This window comes from Lagenorhynchus albirostris, chromosome 18 (genome assembly GCF_949774975.1).
Source record: "Lagenorhynchus albirostris chromosome 18, mLagAlb1.1, whole genome shotgun sequence".
NCBI classification, from domain to species: Eukaryota; Metazoa; Chordata; class Mammalia; order Artiodactyla; family Delphinidae; genus Lagenorhynchus; species Lagenorhynchus albirostris.
Window position 1 is genome coordinate 6,771,010 of NC_083112.1, and position 26,181 is coordinate 6,797,190.

The 26,181-nt window shown below is 37.2% G+C and overlaps 1 protein-coding gene and 1 long non-coding RNA gene across 3 annotated transcripts in view; one reads left to right on the plus strand and one right to left on the minus strand.

The window, feature by feature from the left end:
* The window catches only part of LOC132508606 (uncharacterized), a 161,344-nt gene that overhangs the window by 110,604 nt on the left and 24,559 nt on the right, over positions 1 to 26,181 (plus strand). The gene's annotated exons all lie outside the window — the stretch shown is intronic.
* Positions 1 to 26,181, minus strand: part of UBL3 (ubiquitin like 3) — a 70,462-nt gene that overhangs the window by 42,275 nt on the left and 2,006 nt on the right. The gene's annotated exons all lie outside the window — the stretch shown is intronic.

The following is a 26,181-nucleotide window of genomic DNA, read 5'->3' on the forward strand; positions in this document are numbered from 1 at the left end:
ATACAGCCACCAGTGAATAAAAGATTCCACCAAGTCCATGAACTAAGGTGGGTGTTATAATGGTACTTTTACAAATCCGGAAGAAATTAACCTACCTATCCACAGAATTAGAAGACTGAATATAATAAAAGTTATATATTTTCTGTAATCCATCCTGGATAATTACTGTTTATTTACAATAATGAATTAAACTACTAGGGCACTGCAAATTATACAGATTTATTTTTTATGAGTTTTCCAAAATAAAATAAAATGTACTCTTCTTTCAACCAGAAAGGACATCATTTTAAAAAAAGTAAAGTTAGAAGAGAATTATATTAAGTAATTTAGAGAGAAACAATTTAGAAAGAATTCAAGAACCCCCCCACCCCCACCAGAGAATTAATGAGCAACATTCATTAATGTTAAAGGCTGATTAAAAGGCCAGAGACCTCCATCACAAGGAATAACTCAAGGGTAATAATCCCTTTTCCCCACTCCCTACCCCCCAAGTTTTTCTATAGACAACTGCAAGGATAAAATGTCAACCACTTCAGAAATGTGAAAGATTCTACAAATAAGCTTAATAGAATGATTTACGGTATTTGGATAAGCCTAACAACGTCTCCTAAACTTATAGTATTCCCCTTACATGGTATTTTCTTTGTTTTCTGGAAAGAAGCTTCTCTAATGAAGATAGCGGTATGTTAGTGACCCTGCAAAAAAGATGTACCAGAGATAAGCAGGATCTCACTGAGAGGTCCTTAGACTTTTTATAGTAACATAGAATGAATTCTGGATTTAGACTACTCCCAGATTCCTTGCAGTCTTAGAGTTTATTTTACATTCATGGTTCCTATATTTGAAATAGTATTAGACATTTAAAAATATTAAATTCAAGGGGTTTTTTTTCCCTTGAGTTATCTTCCACTCCTTTGTTCTTTCAATCTAAAGAATCAGATATGGACACTGTTCAAATCAACATGCTAGGCTACAACCATGATATAAACAATAAACTCAACTGCATAATCAAGATATTAAAGGAGACCCTTTACCTGATTTGCTATTATTTGTTAAATAAATGCTCCCTTTTTGCTCTGCAATCTTACTACATGTATACATAAAAGAAACTGGCTCATTTCTAATGTACATAATAGTAGTACTGAATAATACAGTACACCTTCCCAGAATTCCAGAGATGTTATACTCACATAACAGGCTCTGGAGACAGAATACCTGGATTTGAATCCTGGTTCCCTCAGTCACCAACAAATTGCTTAATTTCTCCATGTTTCAGTTTCCATATTTTTAAAATGGGGATAATAATAATTCCTAGCTCATAGCATTGTGGGGAAGTTTTATTGAATTAATGTGTGTGAAACACTTGGAATACTGCCCACCTGGGCACTCAATACTAACTAAGCTAAACTGTATTTACATATTGAAAACAACAGAAACTGGACAAGAAGGCTTATTGACTTAGGCTCCAAAAGGACCTTGTTATAAAAGACTGAAATCTGATCAATGTTTCAGTATATCTGATACTACTTGTGGGGTTTTTTTAAAAACCTATTGTTTGTAGTACCTGATTTATTACACTAAATTCATCAGAGAAAAGTGAAATACCTCCCTTGTGACATAACAGCTGTAACACATATCAGGACTGAAACTGTGTTTATTATTTATAACTGTACAAAGTCATCTCATAGTAGTCATGGTTCTTGGTAACTAATCAAATTGCTCAGGAAGCTATTCTGACAGTTTCTTGGTAGGTCCAACTTTAAAACCTTTAAAATGAAGTAAGAGATGGTGCTACTATTGCTTTGCAGATATTAAATTTCACCTGCGGCTTGAAGACTCAATCCTTTCCAAAAGAACACGCTAATTTCTTTGGTTGAATTCTCTACCATTTTCTACTGTATATCCTTTATTCATTGAATATGTATTCCACAGATAGCAAAGTTTAGTATTCCAATAAAAATCTTTCAGAAAAATTAATATTTCTCTAATACAAGGCCATAATATAAACTTTGACTTTCTTTAAACCTACTTTCAGTTTATAGTATTGTGTACTGACTTTGTAAAGAAATACATATTCTGAATTTTCTGATTGCACATAAAAATCCCCAAAATAGAATCATCAACAGTGGCTCTCAAGGAATTCAGATGAAATTAAGAGTGTTTTATAAATAGTTGCCAGGTGATTGCAACTGGTCTTCTAAAGTCCTTTGTTACTTAAATTAGAAGATGTAGAAATCTAATCTCATTCAGGTCTGTTGAGAAATAGTGTTGATGTTCTTAATTGTGATATAATTAACAATAACATCACTGTAATATGCTGTGTTGGTTGAATATATCTGGCAGACAAAGTAGCTTATGAACTGGCAGAGACGGAACTCAATAAGTCAATGACCTTTACACAAATGTGATTTCTAAAGAGTAAACAGAACGTATAAATTTTGTAAATCGTACACTCAGAGACTTGTTTTTATTTTATTTACTTTTGACAGGTGGACTGGACAGTAAACTATAAATAGAATTTAAAGTATACTATTCTTTTAAAAAATCTTGCATACCATAAACATGTATATAGACGTTATCTTTATATCATATATGTACTTCCAAACCTAGAACAGGATAAAGCAAAGTACTAATTGGAGAAGGGAAAAACTTAAAAAAAAAAAAAAAAGGTTGAGTCCTTTTGTAAAATCAGAAAGCCTTTAAGCATTCTTGCAAAACTCAAATATAAATAAACTGAAACTCCTCCTTCTTTGATTCTACTGAGATAAAGTGCTCTGATTTAGGTGAGTTTTTGTTTTGCTTTGACTTTAGGGGAGCTACCAAATAAAATTAGCAAAATATTTCTAGTCACTGGCACTCCATATTAGACTCCACAGAATCCCCAGAAAGACGACTGCATTTTAAAAAGCAAAAATGGGGACTTCCCTGGTGGCACAGTGGTTAAGAATCCACCTGCCAATGCAGGGGACACGGGTGAGAGCCCTGGTCGGGGAAGATCCCACATGCCGCGGAGCAACTAAGCCCATGCGCCACAACTACTGAGCCTGCGCTCTAGAGCCCCCACGGCACAACTACTGAAGCCTGCGCACCCAGAGCCCACGCTCCGCAACGAGAGGCCACCGCAGTGAGAAGCCCGCACACCGCAACAAAGAGTAGACCCCGCTCGCTGCAACTAGAGAAAGCCCAGTGTGCAGCAACGAAGACCCAACGCAGCCAAAAATAAATAAATTTATAAAAAAATAAAAAGCATAAATATACACCCCTAAGTTCATAGCAGCACTATTTACAATAGCCAAGACATGGAAACTACCTAAATGTCCATCGACAGATGAATAGATAAAGATGTGGTGTAATGTATGTGTGTATGTATGTGTACACACACACACACACACACAACACAGCCATAGAAAAGAATGAAATGATACCATCTGCAGCAACATGGATGAACCTACGGATTATCATACCACGTGAAGTAAGCCAGAAAGAGAAAGACAAATACCATATGGTATCACTTATATGTGGAATCTAAACTATGACGCAAATGAACTTATCTATGAAACAGAAACAGACTCACAGACATAGAGAACAGACCTGTGGTTGCCCGTGGTGGGTGAGGAGGGGGTTGGGGGAGGGATGGAGTGGGAGGTTGGGATCAGCAGATGCAAACTATTACATAGAGAATGGATAAACAACAAGGTCCTGCTGTATAGCACAGGGAACTATATTCAATACCCTGTGATAAACTGTCATGGAAAAGAATATGAAAAAGAATATATATATTTGTACAACTGAATCACTGTGCTGTACACCAGAAACCAACACAGCATTGTAAATCAACTATACTTAAATAAAATAATTTTTAAAAATATAAATATAAAGCAAAAGTGGTACCCATTAAAATATAAAGCTATTTTATTCTTTGGAAAAACCGAAGACTTAAAGGTTTCTTAAGAGTAAACATAACCTTATGAGTGAATGTGTAAGACTACACATAGCTAAATTTGATCTTTAAGACCTCCCCAAATAAGAACATTTCAAAGGGAATCATCAACTGTATACATACACACATTTACATATACCACACAGAGAAAAAGTCTAGAGGATAGAGAGCAAAAACATTAATAGTATTTATACTAAGTAAAAGAATTTTATAAACGGTATTGTTTTCTTTAAAATGTTTTACAAGTTTTTCAATAATCCTATCGCTTTCTAATCAGTTACGGAATTAGAATAAAACAATAACAAACAAAACAATGAAGTTTACATTTTTAAAACTAAATACATAAAATAAATAGACTACGACCAAGAAAGGGCAAATAAGACAAGCTAAACACCTGCTTTTAGAAAACACTGGTCAAGTACATGGAGACATCACAGAAAGGATAAATGTCATTCATCTTACTGTGGAAGATAAGTTATATTTCATTGATTGCTAAGTGGCAATCACACTAACCTACTTGATAATGCACAATTATGATTACCTTTCTAAGTAGTTTATCTTAAAAAAAAGTTACGCCTTAGCTAAAATTAATACTATAGGACCACATAGGTAACGACTATGTTTTCAAACAGATAAGAGTAGAAGTGGGTACTACTGTTCCTGCCTTTGTACTACCTGATGTACCTATTCTGGAACATCTCCCTTCTGTACTTTTGATTATCTTTGGTGTTATGTCTCAGGTAACTATAACTTACTAAGTTATTCAAGTCATCTGGGAAACAAGAAAGGGTTTTACAGTTTCAGGGTAGACTGCCCTCCCTTTTGTCCAACTGAGATGGCCACTTGAACTAGTCCGGGAAGACTTCAGCTATATAGCTAGTGGTTCTACTTGAGAAAGGAGATTTCAGATATGACTCGTGTGTTGGCATAATTTGAAAATAAAAATACAATAATAAGCTTACATCTGCACTCTGCACTATAAACAACCTAAGAGTGAACCCATCTCTACTTCAGAATAATGATATTTATGGAAAAAGTTTTCCCAGTTTCTTATTTTTCTTGGCTGCCTGTCCTAAGTCCCAAAGGAGTAAGGCAGACAGCACTCTGGGAAATGAAAGAGCTGTTTGCTTGCTTCCTATGCCAGCTAGGAGTCTGACAGTACCTCTGCGAGGCGAGATGTCTCAATTTTTTAGTAAACCTGTCTTTCTCTGGGTATGAAGAATTAAACAAGAAACATCAAAGCATGAACTGAATGGCTGCTACTGAACCAACAACCCTACTACTAGGTAATAAAGAATATCGCTGTGCAGGATTAAAAAGGATCAATTTCAGAGCAAAAAGCAAGTATTATTAATGTTTGTCCAGATTATATATAATAGCAAAGCAAAATACTGTGAAAAACAGAAAGGGTTGAGAAAAGGTAGATATGGACACAAAACTGAAAAATAGTAATGACTTCAAAAAAAGTGGACATGTTGAATTCTTCTATGTCTAGCACTTCAATATGGAAGAAAACTCTGTGAATTATAACAAAAGCACTGTTTTGTCCACATTAAAATATTTGACAATGAATTAAGATCCACACAACCTTCACCAAATTACACAAAATGGACTTTAGTTGGTCCTCATCCAATCCTCCTGCAACCTCTGTTGTTGTCCACCCCTACTCCTCCTTGGGTTTTCTCCTTGCATGGCTTTCATGAGCGTCAAACTTTTAAAAAAGTTTATTTTTCCAATAACTCTGTTCCTTTTCCCATTTTAAAAACTCTCCTATCTCTAAATAGAGGCATTGTACGTTTGGGTTGTTCCCCATCTCAATGAATTCACGTAACCTCATATCGGTATTTTTCTTCAATTTAATGCACACTAATTTCTATTTTTAGCCCTCTCTTCTTTCGTGAGGGCTATTCCAGTAAGAATGTGGAACAGCCCTCACGAAAGAAGGCTCACATTCTTAAGTAAGAGGGCTATTCCTCTTACTTAAGGAGAAGTCAAAGATGACTCCCAGGTACCTATACTATTTGCTCTTTCTAAAAGAATTCCATTAGCTTGATTGTATGTCTTTCTATGTCATGTAGACTAAAACCCAGAAAGTTAAAAGAAAGGCTGATGACAGTATACACAATGACAGTAGGAAAAAATGAATGCTGACACTGAGAGAACAAAAATCACAAAAAGTAAAAGCAAAAGCTTAGCAATTTGGGACCATTTGAAATACAAGCCAAAGAAAAAACTGTCAGAGATGTCTTTAGTCCAGTGAGAGAAATAATTATGTAAATTATAACTGCACTGTCCAATACAGTAACCATTAGCCACATGTAACTACATTTAAATTAATTAAATAAAATTTAAAATTCCATTCCTCAGTCACACACCACTTCGCAAGTGCTCAATCGCCACATGTAGCTAATGGCTACCTTACTGGACAGCACAGATGAAGAATACTTCGATCACTGCAGAAAGTTCTATTGGACAAAGCTGCAGTGCTCATTCAACATTCACTGAGTATTCCCTATACAACAGGCACATGCTAGGGACAGAAGTATAGAAAGATGAGTAAGATAAGGCCTCTCTCTGCCCTCAAGGAGCACATAGTCTGTCTAGTGGAAGAAACAAAAAATATTTACAAGTGCTAGAATAGAGGTAATAACATTTATGAGAGAGTAATTGATTAAGAGGCTCAGCTCTGAACTCCAGACCAATTAGCTGGAATTCCAATCCTTTTATCTGGGTTCTCTGTGGACCGGGCCTTATTCACCTGGTGTTATGATGGTACAGCAAATAATGCTGAGACTCATCACTACCTAGCAATCCTAGGCTCATCGGAACCAAGATGCTGAAACCTAACCAGGATTTACGTTAGCTTTGTCCCCCTGGACCTGGTGCTTCACACTGCTGGCAACGTTTGAAGGAGAAAACCGTCCTGCTACTCTGCTTTTTTCCCTTGGTCCCTCCCAGGAAACAGCTTTGCCTCAACTGTCCCTTTGGTTTGGAGCTCCTAGCACGTGCTATACTTATAATGATGAAGTCCTTGACCAAGTAATTAAGGCGTTACCAAGGAATTAACACTGCAATCGAGAACAAGTATTCAGTGGAAATGAAGCAAGAAGGGAGGGGAGAGGTGCTCCTAAGCAGAAAGGGCAGGCTAAGCAAGGATGAAAGAGAGAAGCATAAATGTTAACTGAAAGATCTGTGGGCAAGCAGAGGACTGATTCATTACAACCCAAACACAGGGCACACACAGCGGGCAACAGCAGGAGATGAGGCTGGATTGAAACCCAACTGCTAAGAGCCTTAATGCCACCACCCAAGGAGCCTGGCCTGTGAGTGATAACCAAGCGTTATTAAGTAGAACAGTTACATGATGAGATCTGTGTTTTCAAAAGACAAACCTGGGAAAAGGGTGAAAGGCAGATAAATAGCAGTAGATAAAGAGGAACGATACCTGGATGAAGACCTGGCTGAAGGTAGTGGAGATAAAGAACAGGAAATTCATCCGAGAGACATTAGAGAAAACTGGTTAGCTCTGACTACTGACAGGATGGATCTGGAACACTGGCATCCGATGTTTGTTGCACAAGTTAGTGGGAAAGATACTGATCTCTTAGATGACAGAGAAGGACAGAAAACGAAAACCATGAGAAACACAAAAATTTAAGGGAAGGACTGGCAGTGAGAGAAACTGAAAAGGAACAAAGAAATCAAACGAGGCCATAATCCTTCTGCCTGGAATGTGATTCCCCAAGATACCTGGATGGCTGTAGCTCCTTCAGACCCTTGTGCAGATGTCGACATCTTAGTGAGTTCTCCCCTGATGGCATGATTTAAAACTGAACAGCACAGGAGTTCTCTCTCAGCACTCTCCAACCCCCTCTCCTGCTTTATTTTTCTCTGGAGAAAAATACCAACATCTATTATACTATATATTTTACTTATTTATTGTGTTTAATGTCTGTCTCCCTACTACTTAAATGTAAGCTCCATTAGGGGAGGAAATTTGTCTGCTTCATTCACCACTGTACACCAGAGCCTAAAACAGTGCCTGGCATATAGCATCTGCTCAACAAACACTTGCTGATTGACTGAATGATGCGAAGAAATAAAAATAGCAGGATTACTACGCATATACTGATAAGTATGGAAGTAAACTGATATCTAACTTGGAAATTATATTGATTATATTGAGTGCTAAAAGTAAAAATCTATATAACAGTCCTTTAAGTACAAAAGGCTCAAACATATTTTCTTCAAATATGTGTTTCATACATACTATATTCAAATAAATGTAATTAATTTTAACATAGGCTTTCTGTTTACTCACAAAGTAATGAGAGAGACTTTATAGCTTGAAAAATCACTCACAATACTCGACAGCCACACTGCAAATCCACCACTTCAAGTATTTAAATCCTATTAATACCTTTTCAACTTCCATTACAAATTTCTAATTTCCTTTCTGAAATTTTGGCTATTTTAAAACATTAAGCAGGGCTTCCCTGGTGGCGCAGTGGTTGAGAGTCCGCCTGCCGATGCAGGGGACACGGGTTCGTGCCCCGGCCCGGGAAGATCCCACATGCCGCGGAGCCTGCGCGTCCGGAGCCTGTGCTCCGCAACGGGAGGGGCCACAACAGTGAGAGGCCCGCGTACCGCCAAAAATAAAAAAATAAATAAATAAAAATAAAACATTAAGCAAATGCAAGAAGCTAAAGTTGAAATACCAGAATGTCAGTATAAGCACAGTCATTAGCTTTAAGATATAATGAAAAGGATATGACATTAAAAAGGTAAAGAATGGTCAAAAGTTAGAAATGCAAAAATATCCAAGAATACAAAAAGGCCCACCTAGCTGGCTGGCTTCAGGAAAAAGACCAAATATCATTAAGTCTCACTTTCCTCATCAATAAAATGCAGCTAATACTAGCACCTACCTACCTGATAAGCTTGTTCTGAGAGTTTTTGTTGGATTAAATCTGTTTCAAGTAATTAACTTGGCACAGTGTAAATGTAATTTACACAGAGTAAATGTAATTTACTCCTTTAACCCACAAATATTTATGACGAATACAGAAGGCATCATACTTACTGGCTACAGTGGCCAGTGAAAGAGATATACCTATCCTCATAGAATCTAGGACAACTAAAATAAATCTAAAGACAAACAAACTAATTACCAAGTGTGACAAGTGTCACAGAGGAAGTCTATGGGGTCCTGAGTCAGAAACCAAGGGAGTGAGAGAATTCAACCTTAGATGTGGGCAGAAAAAGTACCTCTGAGGACAGGCAAGCTAAGAAGTCATTACCCATACATGTAGGGCACAAAAGTACACTGATAAGGATTCCAGGCAAAGGGACTGATACGTACAAAGACTCAGCCCAAGTGTGGGAAAGAGCTTGTGGCCTCTGAGGAGCTGAGAGGACGCAGTGTAACTGAAGCACAGGAAGCCAAAGGAGGTAAGATCATAGAGACAGGCAAAAGCCAGATGATGCAGGACTCTGAAGGGCCACTGTAAGGATCTGTGACTTGATTCTATGGGACTTTATTCTTCAGTGGAAAGCTGCTGAAGTTTTCTGGTTTTCTTCAGAGGGACAGATGATCCAATTTACATCTCATAAAAATCACTAGAGCTATTTTTGGAAAGTGTAATACAGGGGAATGTGAAAAGAGGTAGAATAATTAGTTCCAAGACTAATGCCATAGTCCAGGAGACAGCGATGGTACTTGCAATATGGTGGTAGCAAGGAGATGAAGAGGACTTGATGGATTCCAGATACAGTTTGAAATGGATTGAATTTGGGGGATGAGGGAACGGAAGAAATCAAAGATGACTCCTAGATGTCTGACTTAAGCAAATGCTTGGCTGATGGTGCCATGGTAAGTAACACAGTTAAGAATTTAATTAATTTTAGCTATTCATAGCTACTATTAGGATAGAAGCGAGAGGAAAAAAACCTGGTGATCCTACAGCCAAAATAGAGGGAGGGAGGGAGGGAGGGAGGGAGGGGACACTAAAGCACAGACAGAAAGGACAATTAGGTCAAGCTGTGAGGGAAGAGCAATATCAGACCAAACTTCCCACTGAAAACAACTATAAAAGTGACATAAAATACCAAACAAACTGAGCTATCTAAAGGAACAGAGAGAACAACCGAGAGAGCCAGGACGTCAGGAGCCTTGAGGAGGGAGACACATAGAAGGTCCCCACTTCCCCCTTGAGGTATTTGCCGATTACCACTACGGGGTATACAGGCCAAGCAGAAAGCAGCATCTCGGAGCTTGTGTCAGTCCCACGGGGCTGGAAAGACAAAAATCGGAATTCTGTACCACACCAAGGCAGCTAGGAATTGAGGATCCCAGATAAAAAGGAACCACAAAGCATGAGCCCATCATTCTGCTCAATTTTTGCCCTCCAGGAATGAGCTGAACATGGAATGAAGTGCAGGAAAACTCCTCAAAAAGATGTTGCAAAGAGGCTAAAAGCTGAGCAGAACTTTCATCAGCCTCACAATACTTAAAATTCAGGGCTTGCCAAGGAAGAGGCATCTTGGTAAATACTTCAGACTTTTAAATGAGACCTCAAAAGAGCTCTGTGCTAAGAGGCTGTTTGAATTTCCTGATTACCCTGAATTCAGGCTTATGTCTTACCAATCACTGATGAATCAAAGTGATCAATGTTGTCCTAACTGCCTGCCAGAGAATATTAATAACATTTTTCTGGGACTTCCCTGGCGGTCCAGTGGTTAAGACTCCACACTTCCACTGCAGGGGGCACAAGTTCGACCCCTGGAAGGGGAACTAAGATCCTGCGTGCCACACGGGGCAGCCAAAAAAATAAATTTAAAAAATTTTTTAAGAAATAATATTTTTCTATCTGAAGAAAGATAACATCATTCTGATCCTCTATAATTTTTCATCACAACGTTAATAAAACATTACCAGGCATACTGGAAAAAAGGATCAAATGATCAAAACGCAGACAACAGAAATAAGCTCATGGGTGATGCAGGTATTAGAGTTATCAGACAGAAACATTACAACAATGTTTATATACTCAAGAAAATAGGTAAAACACTGTGAGAACTTGAATCTGCATAAGGTTTTGGACTGAAAATACAAAAACTGAAATTAAGAACTCAATAATTGGGTATAACTGGATATTGGACAGAGGAGATATGATAGGTAAACTTGAAGATAGTTCAGCAAAAATATCCAGATACACAGAGGGGGTAAAAATAGTATGAAAACTGTGAAATGACCTAACATACGTGAATTCATAGTCCAAGAAAGAAAGGAAAGAATTAGGGCTTTCCTGGTGGCACAGTGGTTGAGAATCCACCTGCCAATGCAGGGGACACGGGTTCGATCCCTGCTCCGGGAAGATCCCACATGGCTCAGAGCAACTAAGCCCATGTGCCACAACTACTGAGCCTGCACTCTAGAGCCTATGCACCGCAACTACTGAGCCCATGTGTCACAACTACTGAAGCCCATGTGCCTAGAGCCCGTGCTCCGCAACAAGAGAAGCTACCGCAATGAGAAGCCCGCGTACCGCAACGAAGAGTAGCCCCCACTCGCCGCAACTAGAGAAAGCCCACGCATAGCAACAAAGACCCAAAGCAGCCAAAAATAAATAAATAAACTTATTTAAAAAAAAAAAAAGAATCCCAGCTTATGAAGAGGGTGTGTAGAAAAGGGAACCCTCCTACATTGTTGGTGGGAATGGAAGCTGGTGCAGCAACTGTGGAAAACAGTATGGAGGTTCCTCAAAAAACTAAAAATAGAACTACCATATGACCCAGCAATCCCACTACTGGGCATATACCCTGAGAAAACTGTAATTCAAAAGGACACACATGTACCCCAATGTTCATTGCTGCACTATTTACAATAGCCAGGATATGGAACAACCTAAATGTCCAATGACAGATGAATGGATAAAGAAGATGTGGTACATATTTACAATGGAATATTACTCAGCCATAAAAAGGAACGAAACTGGGTCATCTGTAGAGATGTGAATGGACCTAGAGTCTGTCATACAGAGTGAAGTGAGACAGAAAGAGAAAAACAAATATCGTATATGTGGAATCTAGAAAAATGGTACATATGAACCTATTTGCAGGGTAGGAACAGACAAAAAGACGTAGAGAACGGACATGTGGACACAGTGGGGAAAGGGGAAGGTGGGACGAATTGGGAGGTTAGGAGTGACATATATACACTACCATGCGTAAAATAAGTAGCTAGTGGGAACATGCTATAAAGCACAGGAAACTCAGCTCAGTGCTCTGTGATGACCTAGATGGATGGGATGGGTGGGGGGTGGGAGGGACGTCCAAGAGGGAGGGGATTATAGGTATACATATAGCTGATTCACTTCATTGCACAGCAGAAACTAATACAACATTGCAAAGCATTTATACTCCAATAAAAAAAAAAACTATGATGCATAAAGAGATTCATCTTAAGCTATAAGGACAAAGAAAGGTTTTAAAGAAATAGCTGGAAAGAGAAGTTAAAAAAAAAGGTACTATATAATATCCAAAAAAAACAGACTTTAAGGCAAAAATTATTACTAGAGATAATGATAAAAGGATCAATCCAACAGGAAGATACAACAAATTTATTTGTAAATTTATTTGCAACCAAGAACTTGGCCTCAAAGTATATAAGGCAAAAATTTGAGAGAACTAAAAAGACATATAGATGAATCCTCACACAGTTGGAGATTTTAACACATTTCTCTCAATGAAGTGATAAAAAAGACAAAGAAGTTGGTAGTGATACAGTCAATTTGAACATGATTAATAAACTTGACTTACATGATATTAATCACACCACACTTAATTTTCTAAAACTGACCAGAAAGCAAGTGTCAACAAATTACCAACAACTGAAATCAGAGAAAGAATGATCCTAGACCACAGTAGTATTAAACTAGATATCAACAATAAGAATATAGCTAGAAAATCCCCAAATGCTTAGACATTATGCAATATACTTCTAAATAACCAATGCATCAAAGAAACCACAATGGAAAATTTAAAACAATTCTAATTGAGTAATAAAAATATGATATATCAGACTCGTGAGATCCAGCTGAAGTTGCATTTATAGGGAAATTTCATAGACTTAAACGCATACATTAAAAAGAGAAGACTGATCACTACTGATTTGAGTATCCATCTCAAGAAACTTTAAAAAGAACAGCAAATTAATTTTTTTAAGAAATAGAAGGAAAGAAATAAAAGTAAAAGCAGAACCTAATAGAAAATAAAGAACTTTTTAAATCTGAAAATTGGCTCTTTGAAAATCAATGGTGATCAAGAAGCAGCACAAATTACCAACAATCAGATTTTAAAAGCACATATCATTACAGACACTACAAACATTAAAAAGATAATGAAAGGATACTGTAAAAAAATGTAAGCCACATTGGAAAATTTAGATAAAACAGACAAATGCCTTAAAAGCAAACCTTGTCAAAATTGACAAAGAAGTAATAGAAAACGTGAATAGTCCTACATGAACTGAAGAAACAGAATCAATAATTCCCACAAGAAAACTCCAAATGGCTTCACCAGTGAATTCTTCCAAACATTTATGGATGCAATAAAATCAATTTTCACAAACTCAGAGAACAGAAAACATTTCCCAGGTCACTTTATGAAGTCAGCATAACCTTGATACCTAAAAGTGTCAAAGACTTTACAAGAAGTTAAAAATTACTCGTCAATCCTTTTCATGAACAAAAATGCAATGTAAACGAAATATATTCTAGCATATTAAGAAGATAATGTATAGTGAAAAAGTTAGGTTTATCCAGAAATTCAAGGATGCTTTAAAATTAGTAAATGTGTATCCCTCCCCCATCCCCCCAATTTTAAACACATATCTAAACACACAGCAACTACATTCAAGCATTTTATCCTAAGAAAATAATCAGACAAGGCACAGAAATATACTCTAAGATATGTATTATGACACTGTTTATAATAGCTTTTAAATGCTATATGAATATGGAATAGCTAAACAATTTATGTACATTTATCAGAATCAGTTCAAAGTTATAATATGGTTCTATAACTTGTTTGTATGGGTAACTGTTAATGATATATGACTAAATGAAAAAAGCAGGATACAAAAGCAGGAGTATTTCTAAGGCAAAAACACTAATTTTATATGAAAGTGAAGAAAATTAAACATATCATGAGAGAACATTTTGTCTAGACATAATGAGTTGCCATCTTAATTTATGTTCATTAACAAAAGATATAACGCGTAACTTAAGACAATTTTCTTCAGCAGAAAGAACACTTTCTTCTCAAAATCTAGTCAAAGAAAATTGCCCAAGTATATATTTTATTTAGACCATAAAAAAATGCTACTAGATTTGAATCTATCAACAGAGATCTGCATCATACATAAGCAGTTATACTAGTATGAAGACAAAAACAAAATACCCTAAAAGCACTAAATCAATCTATGTGTTGTGTGTGTGTGTATATATATATATATATATATGTGTGTGTGTGTGTGTGTGTGTGTGTGTATATGTATGTATATATATATATATAAAACAATAATAGTCTGCATTCAAAGTGGTAAGTTTATAGGAAAAAGTTCTATTGTATAATATAAATATAAGAGGACTCAAAATTCCAACAAGTTTAAAGAAAACTCCCTTTAATTTTAGCAACTATTAAGAAAATCCACCTGCATTAAAATCATTCCAACCCAGAGGTTACATAGTATTTTGCAAGCATACCTGGAACAAGGTTTGGGGAGGGAACCTGAGGTATTTTGCTTAGGAAGGAGTGCCTAAGGGATTTAGCACTGTCTGCTCAGGTATGGTAGGGGGAAAGGGCTTAGTGTGTTTATCACTGTTGCCATGAGACCCAAATTCCTACCCTAGCTCTGCATTTTCCTAGCTACTCCCGATTCCAAAGAAGTTCCTTACCCTCTCTGAACCTAGGCTGTGAGAAAGTAAAAACAGCTCTGCTGACAATCACACTGTGATGCCTCTAAAAGACAGAGACAGACAAAGCCAACAGAAGACCAACAGGTAATAAACTCTCCCAGGGCCACTCCACAGCTCCAAAATGACTAACACTCTCCCCCAGCCCCCTTCCTTTCTCCTGACTCCTAAACAAAGACAGCTGAAAGATCTGATTACCAACCCACTTCCACTTTGTGCACGCAGCATTCAGTCCAGAGCTAGTCTCCACTTCCCTGCTCTCTCATCAGAATCGTTAGGCACAGTGCAAGCCCCAGCAAGAACCTCTCCGGACACCCTTTCAGGAGATTGCGTGGCCGCTCAGGCACAGGCTCCTCCTCGCCGCAGCAAGTCAATAAACCTGACTCGTTCCACTACAGATGTATTCCTGGTGGTCTTCTCCTGGTGGGTAATAGCTGCTTCTTTTTCTATATACCAGCCTATTTATCCAGGGTCACTGAGAGGATTAAACTAAATGTTATCCTGTAAAATGCCAAGCATCTGCCTGGGAAACTGCTAGTACACAACAAATGTTAGCATCTCTCCCCTATGAGCTCAAAATAAAGCTACGCATGTAATTTTATTTTTTTAATCATCTACCTAGTTCATCCCTGCAAGAATCTACATCTCTGCAAAACACAGCTAACAACCAAAAAAGATAAGCCCTGAAGTAAACAGAACTCTAAGCAACCAAAACAGACATAATCGAGTCCATGAAATAAAGAGTATGCACTTTACCGTAAGAACTCCTAAAAATCTCACTTGGACACCATTTGCTCATTTTTAACACACTTTATTCTAATAAACTTTGAAAATCTGGTTTCCACACCCACAGCAAATTAGAATCAGCAACTGTAAAAAGTTAGAGAGGAATAGGTACTTACCACAGAAAAATGTAATTGCTTAACAAGGCAGGAGATGGGAAAACTATAAATATCAAACAGAACTTAAAATACTTAGAAATCTTAAGTCATCTTACACACAACTTCTAAAATTTTTTGACTGAACATCCCAACTATAAAATACTTCAGCATATACTCCCAATATATATATTCATTTATAAACCATATATTTTATGTCTATTATAAAACATATACTAAAACAGAATTAAAATATTAAAATATTGTTTTAATTATTAACTATTTTAAACATTATCTGTTTTAATACTGCAATCACTAAAAATACTATTACTGTTAACATACTAAGTAAGAGCACTGTTACTGAATACGCCTATTTTTTAAAATCTTGCTTTCCCCTTTTGTAAAGTTCAATGTACTCTGAAACTTGGTTTTAAGAGAAGTCAAGTCGTAACTGAAAAACCTAGCTCACAAATGCATAGATCCATACAGAACGCTATGTCACTTACTGGTTCACAAAATCATATCACTTTTCTATTGTATCACTAAATATGCACAAGTCTTTGTTAAAAGTCAGTTTCTTGATGTCAATGTTATCACAATTTTATTTTACCTGATGTCAGTCAGATATTTTTGCAAACTAAGGAAAATGTGTTGCTTTTTACGTTTCTAATAAACGGGTCTAAAGCCCACTGAAATTCTCTATGAGGAAGATTTTTCAACAGACTGGAAAAATCTAAACATGTTTTCAAATGTTCTCTCCATAACACTTCTGAAAAGCAGGTATTTTTTTCACTTACTGGTTAAAAATGTCAATTTTGCCTTAAAGAGACAACTAATTGTTTTCTAAAAATTATTTGCTGGGCTTCCCTGGTGGCGCAGAGGTTGAGAGTCCGCCTGCCAATGCAAGGGACACAGGTTCGTGCCCCAGTCCGGGAAGATCCCACATGCCGCAGAGCGGCTGGGCCCGTGAGCCGTGGCCGCTGAGCCTGCGCGTCCGGAGCCTGTGCTCCGCAACCTGAGAGTCCACAACAGTGACAGACCCGCGTACTGCAAAAAAGAAAAAAAATTATCTGCCAGGTAGCATACTATTGATAACTTCTTGCCATCATGGAAAAGATCAGTATCTAAAATGTTCATCTTTTGTAAAATAAAAATGTGTAATTCAGCTTTGAGTTCTACAATTCTTTAAGTATTTGACAGTGAACCTCTGCTCCCCTATTTTTAAAAGTAACTATATAATACACTATGACAGAAAAGCTGTAGAAACTTTGAGAAACTCATGGTGCTGCTTTTGTTCTCCACATTACAAAATTCCCACACCTTCCCCCAGCAAACCATGCTCATGAGAACGTGGACCTAGAAAAGCCTCGAGGCTTTTTCAGATCCAATCCATATTTTAATTCAAAACCTCAATTCTTCCCTCTTTTTGGAGCACAAAATAACAACTAGAAGTTCTAATATTTTTATTCTCACATCGCAACTGATTTGCCTCATCTCACTTTGTAAATTACTAGTAGTGAAGGGGCATAAGGCTTCACAGTTTATATTAGATGCTGAGGGTATGACAGCTATAGTTTATAGAATAATGATTACACAGTAAAGGAGTCAATGAACTTCACTGAAGTGAATCAATATTATTCAAATGATGGCTCTAAGTCACGGAAAGTAAATTATGCGTAGCATATTACACGTAAGCAAATAGGACAGTAATCCAAAATAAATTGGGATATTCCCCAAAACAACCTTTAGGTATTCAAAAAATTTACTGATTCAAAAAAATTTATTACCCAGGGTTTTTAGTTACCATGAATTCTAGTCACTTTCAGTTTTTCCCCCCTCAGAATGAGAGGAATTCTTAGAGCATATTTAAGGAGTATATACTTCAGTCTCCTAAATCATATTTACTGTTCCATGTTATGAAAACCAGTAGAGCCATCAGTACTTTATCGATCATTTAAAATAACTTCAAGCCTTACACTAAAAATATATTTTTCATATTCCAAATAGTAATAGAAGCAGACATCAGAGACTTCATATTTAACACCATTATTATAAATAGTAGTAGTATGGGACAATATTTACCTTTCCCATAAGTAACAGAGAGAGTAATGCTTTAGGAGTCAAGAAAACTCTCAACAGTTTTTTTTTTGTTGTTTGTTTTTTTTGCGGTACGCAGGCCTCCCACTGCCGCGGCCCCTCTCGCTGTGGAGCACAGGCTCCTGACATGCAGGCCCAGCAGCCATGGCTCACGGGCCCAGCAGCTCCACGGCACGTGGGATCTTCCCGGACTGAGGCACGAACCCGTAGTTATCCCCCGCATCGGCAGGCGCACTCCCATCCACTGCGCCACCAGGGAAGCCCCTCAACAGTTTTTAAATGTCTATTCTGTTTTAGAAATTACAGGAGATCTAATAAAGGTAAGACACATATTCATGTAAATTTGACATCACGTAAGAATCTGAAATACACTGACAGAAAATGGTTCACAGGAAGGAAAGATCACTGTGGAGTAGAATGAACTAAAACCCGTTTTCACAGGAGAGGGACATGAGCTGGAGTAGGATTCAGAGCTAGAAAGGAAAAGGCATTCAAAGCAGAGGGAAATAATGTGTCATTTGTTTTCTCAATAAAAATGCCTAATTCAGAACACCAAATTTAAGACACATTCAAGTAAAACAATTTAGAGAAACACTCCATAAGAGATATGTTAATTAATAAGCCGTTCATCAAGTCACCTACGTGTGTGTGTGTGTGTGTGTGTGTATGAGTATATATACATAAATGGTACTATCTACCCTTTAGCTTCATAGAACCCCCCAACTTATACTGGGAATAAGAAGTTCCACCAAGAGAACGAAAAATTAAGAAGAGCTGTAAGTAAAGAGAAAATCTGTGCATTACATCTTTTGGAGGGGGATTTTTTTTTTAACATCTTTATTGGAGTATAATTGCTTCACAATGGTGTGTCAGTTTCTGCTTTACAACAAAGTGAATCAGCTATACACATACACACAACCCCGTATCTCCTCCCTCTTGTGTCTCCCTCCCACCTTCCCTATCCCACCCCTCTAGGTGGTCACAAAGCACCGAGCTGATCTCCCTGTGCTATGTGGCTGCTTCCCACTAGCTATCTATTTTACATTTGGTAGCGTATATATGTCCATGCCATTTTCTCAGTTCATCCCAGCTTACCCTTCCCCCTCCCTGTGTCCTCAAGTCCATTCTTTACATCTGCGCCTTTATTCCTGTCCTGCTCCTAGGTTCTTCAGAAGCTTTTTTTATTATTATTTTTAAGATTCCATATATATGTGTTAGTATACGGTATTTGTTTTTCTCTTTCTGACTTACTTCACTCTGTATGAGTTTCTAGGTCCATCCACCTGACTACAAATAACTCAATTTCGTTTCTTTTTATGGCTGAGTAATATTCCATTGTGTATATGTGCCACATCTTCTTTATCCATTCATCTGTCGATGGACACGTAGGTTGCTTCCACGTCCTGGCTATTGTAAATAGAGCTGCAATGAACATTGTGGTACATGACTCTTTTTGAATTATGGTTTTCTCAGGGTATATGCCCAGTAGTGGGATGGCTGGGTCATATGGTAGTTCTATTTTTAGCTTTTTAAGGAACCTCCACACTGTTCTCCATAGTGGCTGTATCAATTTACATTCCCACCAACAGTGAAAGAGGGTTCCCTTTTCTCCACACCCTCTCCAGCATTTATTCTTCATAGATTTTTTGATGATGCCCATTCTGACTGGTATGAGGTGATACCTCATTGTAGTTTTGTTTTTTTTTTTTTTTTTTTTTTTTGCGGTACGCGGGCTTCTGACTGTTGTGGCCTCTCCCATTGCGGAGCACAGGCTCCGGACGCGCAGGCTCAGCGGCCATGGCTCACGGGCCCAGCCGCTCCGCGGCATGTGGGATCTTCCCGGACCGGGGCACGAACCCGTGTCCCCTGCATCGGCAGGCAGACTCTCAACCACTGCGCCACCAAGGAAGCCCCCTCATTGTAGTTTTGATTTGCATTTCTCAGTGATTAGTGATGTTGAGCATCCTTTCATGTGTTTGTTGGCAATCTGTATATCTTCTTTGGAGAAATGTCTATTTAGGTCTTCTGCCCATTTTAGGATTGGGTTTTTTTGGTTTTTTGATATTGAGCTGCATGAGCTACGTGTAAATTTTGGAGATTAATCCTTTGTCAGTTGCTTCATTTGCAAATATTTTCTCCCATTCTGAGGGTTGTATTTTCGTCTTGTCTATGGTTTCCTTTGCTGTGCAAAAGCTTTTAAGTTTCATTAGGTCCCATTTGTTTACTTTTGTTTTTATTTCCATTTATCTAGGAGGTGGGTCAAAAAGGATCTTGCTGTGATTTATGTCATAGAGTGTTCAGTCTATGTTTTCCTCTAAGAGTTTTATAGTGTCTGGCCTTACATTTAGGTCTCGAATCCATTTTGAGTTTATTTTTGTGTATGGTGTTAGGGAGTGTTCTAATTTCATTCTTTTACATGTAGCTGTGCAGTTTTCCCAGCACCACTTATCAAAGAGGCTGTCTTTTCTCCATTGTATATTCTTGCCTCCTTTATCAAAAATAAGGTGACCATAGGTGCGTGGGTTTATCTCTGGGCTTTCTATCCTGTTCCATTGATCTAGATTTCTGTTTTTGTGCCAGTACCAAAGTGTCTTGATTACTGTAGCTTTGTAGTATAGTCTGAAGTCTGGGAGCCTGATTCCTCCAGCTCCGTTCTCAAGATTGCTTTGACTATTCGGAGTCTTTTGTGTTTCCATACAAATTGTGCAATTTTTCTTCTAGTTCTCTGAAAAATGCCATTGGTAGTTTGATAGGGATTGCATTGAATCTGTAGATTGCTTTGGGTAGTATAGTCATTTCCACAGTGTTCATTCTTCCAATCCAAGAACATGGTATATCTCTCCATCTATTTGTATCATCTTTAATTTCTTTCATCAGTGTCTTACAGTTTTCTGCATACAGGTCTTTTGTCTCCTTAGGTAGGTTTATTCCTAGGTTATTTTATTCTTTTTGTTGCAATGGTAAATGGGAGTGTTTCCTTAATTTCTCTTTCAGATTTTTCATCATTAGTGTATAGGAATGCAAGAGATTTCTGTGCATTAATTTTGTATTCTGCTACTTTACCAAATTCATTGATTAGCTCTAGGAGTTTTCTGGTAGCATCTTTAGGATTCTCTATGTATAGTATCATGTCATCTGCAAACAGTGACAGCTTTACTTCTTCTTTTCCGATTTGTATTCCTTTTATTTCTTTTTCTTCTCTGACTGCTGTGGCTAAAACTTCCAAAACTGTGTTGAATAACAGTGGTGAGAGTGGACAACCTTGTCTTATTCCCGATCTTAGAGGAAATGGCTTCAGCTTTTCACCACTGAGAATGATGTTGGCTGTGGGTTTGTCATATATGGCCTTTATTCTGTTGAGGTAAGTTCCCTCTACGCCTACTTTCTGGAGGGTTTTTATCATACATGGGTGTTGAATTTTGTCAAGAGCTTTTTCTGCATCTATTGAGATGATCATATGGTTTTTCTCCTTCAATTTGTTAATATGGTTTATCACACTGATTGATTTGCATATACTGAAGAATTCTTGCATTCCGGGGATAAACCCCACTTGATCATGGTGTATGATCCTTTTAATGTGCTGTTGGATTCTGTTTGCTAGTATTTTGTTGAGGATTTTTTGCATCTATGTTCATTAGGGATATTGGCCTGTAGTTTTCTTTCTTTGTGACATCTTTGTCTGGTTTTGGTATCGCTGATGGTGGCCTCGTAGAATGAGTTTGGGAGTGTTCCTCCCTCTGCTATAGTTTGGAAGAGTTTGAGAAGGATAGGTGCTAGCTCTTCTCTAAATGTTTGATAGAATTCGCCTGTGAAGTCATCTGGTCCTGGGCTTTTGTTTGCTGGAAGATTTTTAATCACAGTCTCAATTTCAGTGCTGGTGATTGGTCTGTTTATATTTTCTATTTCTTCCTGGTTCAGTCTCAGAAGGTTGTACTTTTCTAAGAATTTGTCCATTTCTTCCAGGTTGTCTATTCTATTGGCATATAGTTGCTTGTAGTAATCGCCCATGATCCTTTGTATTTTGCAATGTCAGCTGTTACTTCTCCTTTTTCATTTCTAATTCTGTTGAGTCTTCTCCCTTTTCTTCTTGATGAGTCTGGCTAATGGTTTATCAATTTTGTTTATCTTCTCAAAGAACCAGCTTTTAGTTTTATTGATCTTTGCTATCGTTTCCTTCATTTCTTTTTCATTTATTGCTGATCTGATCTTTATAATTTCTTTCCTTCTGCTAACTTTGGGGGTTTTTTGTTCTTCTTTCTCGAATTGCTTTAGGTGTAAGGTTAGGTTATTTGAGATGTTTCTTATTTCTTGAGGTAGGACTGTATTGCCATAAACTTCCCTCTTAGAACTGCTTTTGCTGCATCCTATAGGTTTTTGGGTCGTCACGTTTTCATTGTCATTTGTTTCTAGGTATTTTTTGATTTCCTCTTTGAGTTCTTCAGTGATCTCTTGATTATTTAGTAGTGTATTGTTTAGCCTCCATGTGTTTGTATTTTTTACAGATGTTTTCCTGTAATTGATATCTAGTCTCATAGCATTGTGGTCGGAAAAGATACTTGATACGATTTCAATTTTCTTAAATTTACCAAGGCTTGATTTGTGGCCCAAGATATGATCCTGGAGAATGTTCCATGAGCACTTGAGAAGAAAGTGTATTCTGTTGTCTTTGGATGGAATGTCCTATAAATATCAATTAAGTCCATCTTGTTTAATGTATCACTTAAAGCTTGTGTTTCCTTATTTATTTTCATCTTGGATGATCTGTCCATTGGTGAAAGTGGGGTGTTAAAGTCCCCTACTATGACTGTGTTACTGTTGATTTCCCCTTTTATGGCTGTTAGCATTTGCCTTATGTATTGAGGTGCTCCTATGTTGGGTGCATAAATATTTAGAATTGTCATATCTTCTTCTTGGATTGATCCCTTGATCATTATGTAGTGTCCTTCTTTGTCTCTTGTAATAGGTTTTATTCTGAAGTCTATTTTGTCTGATATGAGAACTGCTAGTCCAGCTTTCTTCTGATTTCCATTTGCATGGAATATCTTTTTCCATCCCCTCATTTTCAGTCTTAGGTGTCCCTAGGTCTGAAGTGGGTCTCTTATGGACAGCATATATACGGGTCTTGCTTCTGTATCCATTCGGCCAGTCTATGTCTTTTGGTTGGAGCATTTAATCCATTTAAATTTAAGGCAGTTATCAATATGTATGTTCCTATTACCATTTTCTTAACTGTTTTGGGTTCGTTATTGTAGGTCTTTCCCTTCTCTTGTGTTTCCTGCCTAGAGAAGTTCCTTTAGCATTTGTTGTAAAGCTGGTTTGGTGGTATTGAATTCTCCTAGCTTTTGCTAGTCTGTAAAGGTTTTAATTTCTCCATCGAATCTGAATGAGATCCTTGCTGGGTAATCTTGGTTGTAGGTTTTTCCCTTTCATCACTTTAAATAGGTCCTGCCACTCCCTTCTGGCTTGCACAGTTTCTGCTGAAAGATCAGCTGTTAACCTTATGGGGAGTCCCTTGTATGTTATTTGTTGTTTTTGCCTTGCTTGGGCATTAGATCTTAATACACCCTTTCTTCAAAGTTAAAATTTTTCTATTCTCTAGACCTTTAACGAGCATGACATTTTCCCCTGGCATAATCTATATCTGTCATTTTAACTTGGAAAAGTGATAAAACTTCAGTTTGAAAAGAAATTCATTTTAATAATTTCCTGTCCACTAGAGGGCTCCAACATTTCTTCCACAAATGTTACAGATACGACATTACAATAAAAATATTCATTAAGCACTGAAAAAACTCAAATTATCATTAGCTCACTTAACCCCAGACTAAAAATGGTTACATCTGCTACAATTTTACATTAATAGTTTTAAAAGATACACGGTTTTCCTGTATTTTATCATCTAAAACATTTTGAATAACCAAAATTGCTTTGCCATTATTCTCACACTAATTGTCAATGTCTCTCTTAGGTAGGGTTTTCAATTTTACAGATATCATAAAGTATACTTTCAGTCCAAAGCTCTAAATAGTACTTCAAATGTCTTATATAATAGTTTTATAAATACAATAATTTATTTCTTGATAACTTTCCAAATCCAGAAAATTACCAGCTTATCCACCCAGCCTTAGGCTTTATTACTAACAGAAAGAGTAAACATTTTCTTTCAGAAAAACCTAAGTCATTAACATAATTCATGCTACAATTATAAACAGTGAATATTGCCCATCATAAACTATGATTTGCGCTGAGGCGAAAAAAATGAATCATTTAAACACAATGTATTATAATGATATTCTGTTCAGATATTTTCAGATTTTTCTCACAAATAAGTTATTACACTGGAATGTTAGTAAATCTCCTAGTTCAAACTCAATCACTCTTAGCAAAGGAAAAGCCAACATTTTAAGTAAACACATTTATATAATTTATAGGACATCTTTACAGAATGTTCACTGGAAAAGTATCAACTGCAAATTATTCTTTGTAAAGAATATAGCAAATCCATTCACTGGGGGTACCACTCCCACCCATCCTCAAAAGACTGACTCGCTAAATTTGGATTGTAAGAAAAAGAGACTACTTATGGTAAACAAAAAAATTTACTGAATGTTTAAAAATAAATTTTAAACGTTAGTTATATTTACAAAATAAAAAAGTGATGCTAAAAAATCGATTTTAGAGTCAAAATAATTGCCGTAAGAAGACTTTACCAAAAACATCAAATGATTTAGCAATTATTATAGCTCATTTATGAACTATCTCCAATGAAAACACAACAGGGGTTATAACTTCACTGCCCCACCTCGTCTCCTAAACAGGATTTTCCTATACAACTGACAGGCACCGTTAACACGTGAAACAGCGTAACATTCGTTTCTAAATAGCACATACGAACTGTCGCCACTGAGAAACTTGACATTTTTACTGCATCTAGCAAAAATGTATGTATTCGTACTTGCAAGAGTGTGTATCCTGATCACTTTAGAGTTGTACTTCAAGGGAAATGTCAGAGTGTGGAAAGAGGTGGGAGTGGACCGGCTGACGCTCTCCAAGAGTGGTAAAAGTCTTCTCACTTTAAGTCACAGATGTAAATGCAGATTGTCAATTACTGATAATAAAAAGTTGAACAAATATGAAGCGTTTAATCGACAACTCTCAACCAGTATTTATCATGTCATATTTCAAAAAGTTGAGGATTCTAGGTACATATCAAATAAAGGCACTTCTTAAGCAAAAATGCAATGTAAGTACTAGCAAATGAAGGTTTAAAAGGTTTTAACACTGGAAAAAGCCCTCAAGACCTCAAACAAGTTGGACAGCTAGAAAATGACACATAAAAAATATTCAGAACCATCTAATCTGTGTACCTTAGATACACTCTGAAATAGCATCACCAGGGCATTATATGTTTATTACATAATACTGCTTTGCCCTTGCATATCACCTTTAATCACGGGATCTCAAAGCACCAAAGAATCATCAAGGCCTTAAAATACAGTCTGAAACAGAAATAGTTGTATTTTATAACTGCAGCTATTAATAAAACCTTGCACTACTTCCCGGTCCCCTGATACGAACACTAGCTTCCAAACCTTCTCTCTGACTTGGAAACAGTATTCCCCAAGTCATCTCAATTTGTGACTGATGCTACCCGCATTCCAGCTTTTCTTCATCACCGGGCCTAAATAAAGTTGTGGCACTGTTTTAATGACACAAATCTATTTCACGACAACTTCTGTGACAGATAAATAGTACGAAGGGTGATCATATCTCACAGTGCGCATGATGATATAAGATGGAGGCTTTAGAGAGAGAGCCAATCTTTGCTGGAGGTGATGAGCCCACAGAGCAATTATCCAACAGAGGAAAGAGCATTTTCCAGCTCCGTCCAGAGACCTCTCCAGGCAACTTCGCGAGTAGGGTGGAGGAAATCAAGTCCAGCTATCCTTAAGCAGGCCGGAGACTATTCTCCGGTGTGCACACCAGGAGGGAAGGGAAAACTAAAAGGACAATGCTCGAGTTTTAAGAATCGGGAAGGAGAGTGTAAGGTTGCTATGTGGCCACCCTAGAGACAGAACACTGTGATTCCTTTGCACTTAAATAGTGCACTAAAAGGGAAATCAAACGCTAGCAAAATGTCTTTAAACCAAGGTCAAATTATGCCAGTTAGAGCCATTTAATTTTTATTTTACAGCCTGTAAATGAAGTTCACTCTTATTGAAACATCTGTCATTTTAAAATTTAATCACCAGGAAAGTTCAATTTTGTTTTTTCGCTGAAATATACAAAC